The following is a 12034-nucleotide window of genomic DNA, read 5'->3' as shown; positions in this document are numbered from 1 at the left end:
AATACAACCCCACTTCATAGTGCAGGGGTGGGGGCCCTCCAGGCTTCTCTATTTGGTGGTTGGGATTCTCCCCAAGCCAGACATTTTTCCATGGCCACAACTCTTACCAGCCCTGGTCTGCATACTCCTTGGATGTTTTTGCCTGGCTTCAATGTGTCCTTGAACTCAGATAATGCTTCTTGCTTGCCTGGAAGGATAGAGGGTGCGTGCAAGTGTGTGTAGAAACTAGTTTACTGTACAAAGTTAAGATTCACATCTGTTATTCTGTCATTTTGTCTCCAGTCCTGCCCATCCCTGGCAATTGGCCTCTGAGGATTGCTTAGGAGTGAATGTGGCCCCTGGGCTGAAAAACGTTCCCCACCCCTGTTATAATGTATTTATAACAGCTAAAAGCATGCTACCTTGATTAAGTTGTGTAAAGACAAAACAACTCTTTTTTATGCTCTTACGTGAAAACATGGGGTTGTATCCAGGACTAGTCCTATTCAGAGTAGACCTATTGAAATTAATGAGCACGGCTAATTTCATTAATTTTAATGGGTCAACCCATGTTTATTGACTTTTTCTCTACCCACATTTTCCAATGCAATTTCTTTTCTACCAAATCCATAAACTTAAGCTTTATGAGAACATGTCATCTGTCAAGTATGACAAGGTCAAATCTATTACTAGAAATAATTAACAAAACACCCATCTAGAATGACTCATAAAAGCTCCACAGTTTCTTCTCATTAAAATAAAAGCATTTTCTAGCTAAAATAGTAAATGTGATAGCATACACAACGGCAGATTTATTTTTCTGCTACACTTTTTGTTTTTCCCATTTTCCTCCTTTAGTTAAAAAGGTAAAGGTGTCCCCACACTTATAGTACGAGTCGTTTCCGACTCTTAGGGTGATGTCTTGCGACGTTTACTAGGCAGACCGTATATATGGGGTGGAATTGCCAGTTCTTTCCCCTTCCTTTAGTTAGTTTAACCATATGTTTTTTACATCACTTTCACTGGGCTAAAAAAAAAAAAGCTCTGTTTGTGATTGGTTTTAGGACCTCAGAGAAAACAAGTCAATAGTGCACTTGAGAGTGTTTGCCATTACAGAAAAACCTTCATCCCCTATAAGGAGTATGTAGTTTTTGTTTGAAAAGAGAGATTCCCTCTCCCTCCCCCCCATTGGTGCTAGTAGGCAAGAAGAATCTAGCTAGCAAGGAAATGTTCCCTAGAGAATGGTGTTGTGCAGAAGACCTTAAAAATACTGAACCTTCTGTCTGTATTTCATGTTCAGAGAAAGAATGTGAGGGTGACGGAGAATATAAAGAGGTAAACCTGTATATTTTCAGGGGAGAAATGTGTGTTACAAGGGGATTAAACTGTTGAGTGTTTTGTCTGGGGATAGCCAGTAGAACAAGAGTAACTGTCATTAACGCATGTGGGTTGGAAATATGAAGATACACATATCAGTCTTGAGCTTAAAATCATTGTAATTCCATGTGTTACATAGTCCCCCCCAGAGAATGTTCAAAATACATACAAACAACATAATGTACAACTGGTATACATATGTAGAAGCTGAAGATTTTGCAAGGAAAACGTGCATAAACAAGAGCTTGAACTAAACCCAAGGTGGGCCTTTCAGATGTTGTTGGACTACAACTCACGTCATTATTCATGACCTACATACCATAGGAACCTGAAATAACAAGAGTTTAAAAATATTCAAAGTAGAGTTTGACAAACTTTTTTTTTAACTCAAGACTCTGAGCATATAGGATTCATTTTTGTATTATGGTTATAGGTCCATGCGTTCTCTAGCTTGCCTCAGATTAGCTTAGAAAAAAAAGAAAATAACTCAAGTGATTTTCTGACCCAATCCAAAGGTGAGAAAATGATCCCATCCCCTCTCCATCAGCTTCTCCTCCCCTGAATGCTCTCTACCCCGCCATTGCAGTAGCCTTGGGAAGACTACAAATCTTACTCACTGGTTTGAAGTTGGCCAGAGAGAATGGGGAAAGGAAATACACATCCCTTCTCACCTCATGCAGCCTCGGCTCCTGCTGCTAGATCATTGCCAAAACAACAAGGAGAGTGTATAGGGTGTGTCTGAGACAGTGGTAGTGTTCAGGTGATACGGTAAGGGTGAAGGAGATAAGTAGATGGAAACCAGTGATTCTTCTTTGGCTCAGATTTTAATCCAATCTTGAGAAAAATTCAGGGCCTTGAAAGAATTGTCTCTTTTGAGGGAGCTTCTTGAAGACTTAGCTTGGATAAATTTATCGGAGAAAAGGCTTAGAAGCCTTGTTTAATTATTTAGCATATTCATTACCCGCTCTTCGCTAAACATACCAGGCTGGTCTACCACATGATAAAAACAATACAATTAAACAAGTAAATAATTAAAACAACAACCATCCAATAAAACCATAATCAAAACGTAAACAATCATTCCACATTCCAAAAAGCCTTTGTGTACAGTTTTCTGAAAATGCCTAGTATTGGTCTACATCAGGGGGAAAGGCTCTTGCTGGGAGGAAGGGCGGGATGTAAATCAAATAATAAATAAATAAATAATTCCTATTGAGTTCAATGGCAATCATTCCCAGGCAAATGTGTAAAGGATTGCAGCCTTTGTTCATTGCACTTCTGTGGATTGTGCCTCAAATAGTTTATAATCTGTCAAGAACACGTAGCTCATACTCTTTAAAAATATGGTAATTTCTATGCTTAGAAAGCAATATGAAGAACATGTCTTGATGGTAAAGAACATCAGACAGTTTAAAAAAACCACAGTGTTTTGGTGTCAAGCTGTTTTTGTTTTTCTGTGCTAGCTCCTTAAGACCCAAGAGCCAGGTAGCAGTAGAAGGTAGATTTCCACTGTGAAGCAAATGGAAACCTATTGCCAGTAACTACTTAGATCAAGCTAGGCATGCACACTTGAAAATGCATCACCTTTTCAGCTGATGTTTTGCTTCTTTATGTTGCTCTTAATTGTATGGTTGAAATGAATTGCTTTTTATGAGAAAGGAAAAATAATTTACATGCTTTTTTAAAAAACCTCTTTCCATTTTATGGACCCTTCTGTTGTCAGTGCTTGGGACAGAAAGTAAAAGACCTTCCAACACCCTACCCTGACACAGCTATGTTAATATCCTTCATGCTTTGCCCTACAGTCACAGTTGAACATGACTGCCGTGTTTCTCCTGCTGCTGCATGACTGGAGTATTAAGAAGCAGAAAAGGACACCCATCTAATTATTTTATGCAACGTGATCAATATACCTTTTGTCGGCTGAGAATACAATGTCCTCTCTGCATGCCACAGTGTGGTACTGGAACAGAATAATTAGAGGACCCCTGCTGCCACTCCTTTCACTTTACTTGGTGAAGTCTGATTTGGGAGATGCTTAATTGGCCAAACAAAATTATTACATCTGCTGCTAATTGCAAAGAGCAGGACATTGCTAGAAAGATAGCCATCCTTAACACTGATGTAAGTGCTTGTTCACAGTGCTGGCCTAGGAACTTGCCTTCTGCAGGGACTGGGGAAAATAAATAATCTCAGGGAAACTTTGCAATATTTCATGCAGATCAAGGGTATCTTTTGAGACATAGTTGCTGGTCCATCTATATGGACTCTTGAGATTGAAAACAGAAAACATTAAAGTCAGAGATCCAAAGAGACCAAACCCTGCATAACAGGCAAATTCTTCTCCAGGGATAGGGAATCTCAGACCTGGGGGACCAATGAAGCCCTCCAAGCCTCTCTGATCCTATAGATTATCTCCAGGCCATATCTCCTCTCTAATCACACTCACTCACCCCGGTCACACCCCACTGGCCTTGCTTTGCACTCTCCATGAGTGCTTTGGCCTAGCTAGAATGTTTCCTGGAACTCTGATAATGCCTCTTGATTGACTGGATGGAGGATAGAGAGGGATGTGTATAGAAACTAGACTACTGTTCAAAAGTAGATTTTATATCAATTGGTCCTTCCAATTTTACCTCTGGCTCCTCCCATCACTGGCACATGGCCCCCCAGAAGGTTGCCCAGAAGAGTTGCAGCTCTTAGGCCAAAAAAAGGTTTCCTACCTCATTCTAGCCTAAAACGATAGGCCTAGCTCTACTTCTTTACTATCAATACATATGGAACTCTGCAGAACCAGAAAAGAAAAGGTGGTCTTGTGTAAAACAACAATGCATGTTGATTATGAAAACCATACATAATAATAATAATAATAAATTTAATTTCTTCGTCGCCTATCTGGCCAATGGCCACTCTAGGCGACTTACAAAATTATTAAAATACAATTAATAAAATACAGTTATACAATAAAAACAATAGATCTACAACAACAATATTAAAACTGGGTAGGAGGCATTACAATTATATTGATTAACCCTCCCCGGATACCCCGAAGGCCTGCTGAAAAAGCCAGGTCTTTAAGGCTTTCCGAAATACATTTCCAAAATACATTTAGGGAAGAGGCATGCCGGAGATCTTTGCAATCATAACAGGGAAATAAGGGGACAAGACACCTAAAACGGACCACATTTATTGAATATTTAACAAAACTGATCTGGAGAAGTGACAGATGTGTGGGATGCTAAACAAACAAAAATAAACAGGGTGATCCTGCCCCTATGGGAGAGAGGTAGTAACACTCTATTGTTTCCCTCAAGCCTCACCCTTTCAGGTGAACAGAGAGGTCTTCCTGATTCACTACCTCCCTAGACCCCACAACTCTGGGTGGTGTTGCAGGTTAGCCTCAAAAGGGCTCCTTTACCTCTCAGTGGAACCCCCACTGCAGAAGGAATGTCTTGAGACTACTTCTTGCACCCTTAAAGGTGTTTAAGGTCACTCACCTAACCTTAAATCTACCTGATGAATTCCTGCATCTACTTGCCAAATGTGACCAAATTAACTTATTTACAAAGGGATGTATTCAATGTAGTGTTAAGCAGATTCTTCCACCAGTGCAATGATTACTTCTTGCACAATAGAACATTCTCTCCTCCCCCAGTGCAACCCCTAAATATGTTCTGGGTTTTCCCCATCCCTCCAGAGCAGATTTGGGGATGCTATGGGGTGAGCTAGTACAACTGTTTAGTTGAATACAACCCAAAGCTCCCACCACTAGATAATTCATCAGCTGTAAGTAAGTACAGGGTAGGCAGGGAAGTCACCAATTGGGCCTATCTGCTGGAAAGCCAAAAATTCCTATTCAGACTCATAAGGCAACCAGATAGACATGTACTGAACAATGGGTATAAGGGTGGGTACTGAAATCTGAGAGGTTGAGGAAAGGGCAGGGCAGGCTTAAATAGCCCCAGTGTACAGTCTGACCTCTGTTTGCATGCTTATTGTATTACAGTTGCCTTCTCTCCCTACTTTGTATAGCTGCAAAGGCTGCTCCTCACCAGCTTCAGTAGGGCCGCAGATCAGAAATATCAAACAGTCTTATGTGGAAAACTCATTGGAATTTATTCCCAGGTAAGTGTACATGGGATTTCCGTCTCAAGTTATTAATTCATTGTTGTGCATTAATTAATTAACTTAGATCTTGTTCTAGACCTGTTGGGGAAGGGCCATAGCTCTGTGGGTGAGCACAGACTTTTTATTTAACAGAATTTACATACGAATTGATTGTAAAAAAACACAGCCCCAAACCCTCTAAACAGTTTGCCCACACATGGTCAAATGCAATCCTTGGCATTTCTTGGTAGTGCTCAAAACTCTCCTGGTAAAACTCAGGAGAGCTGCTGCCAGACAGGATAGACAATACTGAGGCAGATGAACCAATGATGTGAATCTGCGTAAGAGAGGTCTCTATGTTTTACCCAGCGCCAGCGCCAGGCATGACTGGGCCCTTGGGCACCAGCCAGTGCCAGATTTAGACTTGGTGAGGCCCTAAGCTATATAAAGCTTGGAGGCCCTTCGTTAAAAAATTACACCAGATATATATATATATATTCAGTACACATAAAATTTTAAAAGACCCCCCCCAAAATTCTGAATTTTTTTGAAGCCCCTGCGGATTGTGAGGCCCTAAGCTGTAGCTTGTTTAGCTTATGCCTAAATCCAGCACTGGCACCAGCCTGCCCTGGGCCTGTGGCGCCGTAGCTCCATTCACCCATACAGGTGTTGTGGGGCTAATAAGCCTGTGCATCCCAACTACCTCTCCTGTCCGTGTAAGTGATGTGTGCACTGCATCAACCAAGATGGCAGCGGGAGTGTCAGCTCCTTAGGGAAACTTCTGCCGCTATCTTGGTTGGTGGGGTGTGCATACAGTTGCAGGCTGCACTGACTGTGCAGGGGGAGGGCTAGGAACTCCCTCTCCATGATCCAGAGCAGGGTTGGGAGACAACACTGCTGTGGATCATGAAATGGGAGTGCTACCCTACCACCCTAAGGAGGGGCCCTTGAGGAGCTCCTCTGGGTCACAGGGGCCCTTGGCCAGGGCCCAACCTGGCCACCCTCTAGTGCTGGCCCTGATTTTACCATCCCCTTTTCTGCCTTTTTTTCTTTTTGTATATAATATTTTATTGATTTTCCAAATAAAATTTACAATGTGATGTAACAGATATTTTTCTCATTTCTTCTAAGTGGGTAATACACACATTATAAGTGATTAAGAACATACATCTTTTATGCAAATGTCAACTTCAACACAGCTAATTACAAACCTCTCAAACAAGTCCCCCTCCCCCCCAACCAGGTGGCATTACTTAAGGAATAAGGGAATGTGAAAAAATAAAAAAGGGGGGATAATAGTGGTGGTTGAAGTTTGTTGTTATATGCCTTCAAGTTGATCACAACTTATGGCGACCCTATGAATCAGCAATCTACAGTAGCATCTGTTATAAACCACCCTGTTTACATCTTGTAAATCATATCTGTGGCTTCCTTTATGGAATCAATTCATCTCTTGTTTGGCCTTCCTCTTTTTCTACTCCCTTCTGTTTTCCCCAGCATGATTATCTTTCCTAGTGAATCATGTCTTCTCACGATGTGTCCAAAGTATGGTAACCTCAGTTTCATCATTTTAGCTTCTAGTGGTAGTTCTGTTTTACTTTGTTCTAGCACCCAATTATTTGTCTTTTTTTGCAGTCCATGGTATTGGCAAAGCTCTCCTCCAACACATTTCAAATGGGTTGATTTTTCTCCTATCTTTTTTCACTGTTCATCTTTCACATCTATACACCAAGATCGGGAACACCATGGCGTGAATGATCCTGACTTTAGTGTTCAGTGATACATCTTTGCATTTGAGGACCTTTCCTAGTTCTCTCATAGCTGCCCTCCCCAGTCCTAGCCTTCTTCTGATTTCTTGACTATTGTCTCCATTTTGGTTAATGACTGTGCCGAGGTATTGATAATCCATGACAAGTTCCATGTCCTCATTGTCAACTTCAAAGTTACATAAATCTTCTGTTGTCATTACTTTAGTCTTCTTCATGTTCAGCTGTAGTCCTGCTTTTGATTGATTGATTGATTGCATTTATTTATATGCCACCTTTCCACATTGACCTGTGCCCAAAGTGGCTTCAAACACTCAAAATAAAAGCACTGGGGTGGGGGAAAGAAGTCAGTTTACAAAACATACCAATAAATTCAAATAAGACAAAAATAAACAATTTAGCAAACATAAAAAAAGAAATAATCTAGACTTAAATACATAAGTACAAAGAAGAAAGCAAGCAGAGCTCCAGGTGTGCATCTTGCAATCCAAAGAGCCTGAGCAGCTGGCTTAAATCTGCTTCAGAGGAGGCCAACAGCAGCAAAATGGAATGGTGATAGTTGGGGATCACCAGTGCTGTAAGGAAAACATTGTTATCAACTAGAGAACTAGAATAAGGAAATACCAGCATTTTAAGAACAGAAAAGTTACTCTAGATATTTTTGAAACTCCATCCTTGCAACATACTCTACACCAGCCTTTCCCAACCAGTGTGCCTCCAGATGTTGTTGGACCACAATTCCCATCTTTCCTGACCATTGGCAATGCTGGCTGAGGCTGATGGGAGTTGTGGTCCAACAACATCTGGAGGCACACTGGTTGGGAAAGGCTGCTCTACACACACATTACTCTGGTTATCTGGCAGGTGTTTTGTCTAATATTGAGAAGTAAGAGCAGAGAGAAACCAAATGTACTGACACTTAAAGAGGATAGCAGCAAGCAATATCCCCCCCCCAAATGCCTACCTTTATAGAGCTTCAAGGAGGATAGAGCCTGTGATAAACCTTGGGAAGTATCAGTACTGTGAGTTGTGCATATCTGAGTAGCCCCATACAGGAGTAATAAGTTACAAAGATCTAGTCCTCAACCCCTCAGTCTCTTTTTGTGCTTTCCTCTTTAACTTTCAGCAGCATTTGTTTCAAATCATTACTGGATTCTACTAGTAGTATGGTATCATCTGCATATCTTAAATTATTGATATTTCTCCCTCCGATTTTCACACCTCCTTCATCTTGGTCCAATCCCGCTTTCCGTATGATATGTACTGCATATAGATTAAACAAATAGGTGATAAAATACACCTCTGTCTCACATCCTTTCCGATTGGGAAACAATACGTTTCTCCATATTCTGTCCTTACAGTAGCCTCTTTTCCAGAGTATAGGTTGTGTATCAGGACAATCAGATGCTGTGGCACCCCCATTTCTTTTAAAGCATTCCATGGTTTTTCATGATCTACACAATCAAAGGCTTTGCTGTAATCTGTAAAACACAGGATGATTTCCTTCTGAAATTCCTTGGTTCATTCCATTATCCAATATATGTTTGAGATATGATCTCTGGTACCTCTTCCTTTTCTGAATCCAGCTTGGACGTTCGGCATTTCTCGCTCCATATATAGAAACAGCCTTTGTTGTAGAATCTTGAGCATTACCTTACCTACATGAGATATTAAGACAATAGTTTGATAATTACTGCATTCCCTGGGATCACCTTTCTTTGGAATTGGGATATATATTGAACGCTTCCAGTCTGTGGGCCATTGTTTAGTTTTCCATATTTGTTGAGAAATATTTGTCAAAATTTGGACAGATTCAGTCTCAGTAGTTTGTAGCAACTCTATTGGTATATCTGTTCCTGGTGATTTGTTTCATTCAAGTATTTTAAGAGCAGCTTTCAACTCACATTCTAAACTTTCTGGTTCTTCATCATACAGTTCCTCCATGAATGAATATGTCATCCTGCACCTCTTGTATAGAGTTCTTCATTGTATTGCTTCCATCTTCATTTTATTTTATCTCAGTCAGTCAGTGTGTTCCCCTGTTGATTATTCAGCATCCCTACTCTTGGCTGAAATTTCCCTTTAATTTCTCTGATCTTTTGGAATAGGGCTCTTATTCTACCTTTTTTGTTGTCCTCTTCTATTTCTGTACAATAACTATTGTAATAGTTCTCTTTGTCCCTATGTACTGGTTGCTGTACAGTTGCATTTAGGGTTTTGACTGTGTTTCTATTGCCTTTTGCTTTTCTTCTCTCTTTAACCATTTTAAGAGTTTCGTCAGTCATCCATTGAGGTCTTTCTCTCTTTTTAACTACAGGTATTGCCTTTTTGCATTCTTCCCTGATAATGTCTCTGACTTCACTCCATAGTTCTTCTGGTTCTCTATCAACTAAGTTTAAAGCCTCAAATCTGTTCCTTATTTGATCTTTATATTCTTCTGGGATGTTATTTAAATTGCATTTTGGCATTATGATTGCTTTGTTCTTCTTCTTTAGCTTTACTCTGATTTTCGATATTAACCAGTTTATAATCTGTACCACAGTCTGCTCCTGGTCATTTTTGCAAAGTATGGAACTTCTCCATCTTCTGCTGTCAATTATATAACCAGTCTGATTCCTATATTGACCATTTGGTGATGTCCACACGTACAGTCATCTTTTTGGTTTTTGAAAAATGTGTTCGCAAGAAACAGATTATTGGCTTCACAGAATTCAGTAAGTCTTTCTCCTGCTTCATTTCTATCTCTTAAACCCCATTTCCCCACAATTTCTACTTCTTCTCTGTTCCCTACTTTTGCATTCCAATCCCCCATGATTATCAGAACATCTTGTTGTGGTGTGTGATCAATTTCTTCCAGTACCTCTGTGTAAAATCTCTTCCTTTTCTTCTGTGTTTGCCATTGGAGTGTAGATTTGGATGATGGTTATATTAATAGGTTTCCCATTTAATCTAATTGATATCACTCACTCAGACCTTGCATGATAGCTCCCAATTGCTTTGGCTACATCACTTAATATTAAAGCAACCCCATTTCTTCTTAATTTCTCATTTCCTGCATAAAATATTTTGTAGTTGCCTGTAACTGTCCCATTTCCGTCCATTTTAATTTACTCACACCAATATTGTAATGTTGATGCATTCCATTTCTTGCTTGACAATTTCTAACTTTTCCTGGTTCAAATATACATTTCTAAAATTGTGTAACGTTAGTCGCTCCAAATTTTAGCATAATAAGATCGTGGATTTTGATTGTGCTCTTTATTGTTAACATATTGGATAAAAGAAAACCATGGTGAGGTAAATTTGTCAGTTTTGGAAATACCACGAACAGCTTTTAGTATGTGTGTTAGTTTTTCAATAAAGGCAATGAACCAGATCTTGTGGTACCAATATTGTATCATGGTGCCTTTTAGGACTTTCTAATACCTTGCTATTGTTAGACAGGGTGCCATAAGTAGATGTCTGATTAATGGTTTGTCCCTCTCATTCACGTCCACATCAGTAAGGAGATTAAGGAGTGCCACCTGCATTGTCCAGTCCATGGGTCCAGGCAAAATTAATTTGATTTCTTCAAATACCAGATTCCAAAATGACTGTGCCCGAGGACAGGACCACCACATGTGATAATACATGCCTCATTCCCTGCAACCCATCCAAAAAGTCCAGACATTGCTGGATTTATTTGAGACAGCCACACCAGGATGACATACCATCTATGCACCAATTTTAGCATATGTTCATTTAACTGGTTGGAGGCTGATTTTATTATAGGTGTTTGCCAGTAAGTGCACCATACCCGCTCATCTATGAAAATATTATAGTCGTTCTCCCATTGCATCTTGAGGCTGTGTAAGTCAGAGCCTTCAAGTGATAGCAGCATTGAATAAATTTGAGAAACAATGCCTTTCACCATTATTTGCAGCTACAATCAATTGTTCAAATGGTGATCAGCAATGCCATGTCATTAGCGTAAAGGCTTAGTAAATGCATGTTGCCTCTTACGGTGATTCCAGAGATGTCATTGTTGCTCCTGAGAGATTGTGCCAGAGGACAGGAGAAACAGGAGAGGAGAGAGGAGCACCCTTGTTTTGTTCCCCTACAAACAGAAATTAAATTAAATTTGAATCTGTTATTGTTATTTGATTTATATCTCGCCCTTCCTCCCAGCATGAGCCCAGGGCGGCAAACAATATTCCATTTACTCTAACAGATGCTAAGGAGGTATTATATATTTTGTCTATGACTGATAACATTGTGGGGTCAAAATTCATTCTACGTACGATTTCTTAAAAAAAAAAAGACCAATCAACACAATCAAAAGCTTTAAAAATGTCAAGAGATAAAACAGCTAGGGGTAATTTATTATCTTTATAATGTTTAATCAAATTTAAAATGCATTTAATAGGATCAGCAATTTGTTTCAATGGGATGAAGCCTGATTGGTTGGGATGGATTAATTTTGTGATAATTAAATTCATTTGTTTGGTTAAAATAGCTGTAAAAAATTTATAATCAGAGTTCAATAAAGAAATTGGTCTGTATGATTCCAAGTACAGCGGATTCTTTAAAAGTTTTCATAAAACCACTATCTTGCAATATTTCCTGGTTTCTGGAAAGGCATCGCCAGCTAATATTCCATTAAATAAATGCACCAGCCTTGGAGTGGGAAATTCCTTATAATGTTTATAAAACTTGTTGGTGTACGCATCTGGGCTTGGAGATTTATTGGTCTTTAAGTTGCTTATGATTTCATCAATTTCTTCAGACTGAATAGGGGCTGTCAGTGCTGCTCTCTCCTCTCCTGC

This window comes from Rhineura floridana, chromosome 1 (genome assembly GCF_030035675.1).
Source record: "Rhineura floridana isolate rRhiFlo1 chromosome 1, rRhiFlo1.hap2, whole genome shotgun sequence".
In the NCBI taxonomy this organism is placed as follows: Eukaryota; Metazoa; Chordata; class Lepidosauria; order Squamata; family Rhineuridae; genus Rhineura; species Rhineura floridana.
The sequence above is the reverse complement of the archived record's forward strand: the minus strand, read 5'-3'. Positions refer to the sequence as shown.